The sequence below is a fragment of the Somniosus microcephalus genome, chromosome 5 (genome assembly GCF_052327205.1).
Source record: "Somniosus microcephalus isolate GS21.2 chromosome 5, FLI_Smic_1.0, whole genome shotgun sequence".
In the NCBI taxonomy this organism is placed as follows: Eukaryota; Metazoa; Chordata; class Chondrichthyes; order Squaliformes; family Somniosidae; genus Somniosus; species Somniosus microcephalus.
This window is the reverse complement of record NC_140991.1, coordinates 319,059,314-319,059,825: the sequence shown is the minus strand read 5'-3', so window position 1 is coordinate 319,059,825 and position 512 is coordinate 319,059,314. Positions and strand designations below refer to the sequence as shown.

Sequence of the window (512 nt, the reverse complement as noted above, 5' to 3'; positions counted from 1 at the left end):
CTCTCACCCACCGCCGGCTGTCGAACGGACGGCTCCCCTCACTCGCCGATTAAAAACCTTCCGATCCGATTTTTTTCCCCTTCGTCCTTCCTTCACGATCCGCTGCCCTGGGTGTTGGGCCAGCGGGGTCTCTCTCTTTCTTTCTTTTCTCTCGCTCTCTTCCTTTCTCTCTCTCACACTCTCCCTCTCTCCGCCACACCGACCAAAATGGCGCCCACTAGCCGCGCCACCCCTTAAAGAGGCCGCCGCGCGGGGGTGCGCCTCCGCCAGCAACAAGTAGTGCGGCCGCTACCACTCCAACACCTGGCAGCGGAGAGAGGGGGGGAGCCGGCCCAATCAAACTCCTCGCTCTTCTTCCTATTCACTCCTACACAGCGCAGATGATCGTCTGGAAGTTTAGTCTGTTCATAGAGAAAGAATTTGGGTTGGTTGTGTGCTCTTTTGTGAGCTTCTTTGATGAGAAAATCAATCTTTCTCTTTCTCTCCCCCCCCCCACTCCTCCATCTTCTCCT

General features: G+C 56.4%; 1 protein-coding gene across 3 annotated transcripts in view; it reads right to left on the bottom strand.

The window, feature by feature from the left end:
* ctnnb1 (catenin (cadherin-associated protein), beta 1) overlaps nucleotides 1-228 on the bottom strand; it is a 39,822-nt gene extending 39,594 nt beyond the window's left edge. For 2 of the 3 annotated variants that reach the window (XM_085989319.1, XM_085989317.1), the window contains exon 1: nucleotides 12-228. The gene's annotated coding sequence lies outside the window, so the exon portion shown is untranslated. Of the gene's footprint in view, nucleotides 1-7 lie in introns of all 3 variants that reach the window. The other variant, XM_085989318.1, reaches the window with a different exon arrangement.
* Nucleotides 229-512: the final 284 nt, after the last annotated feature.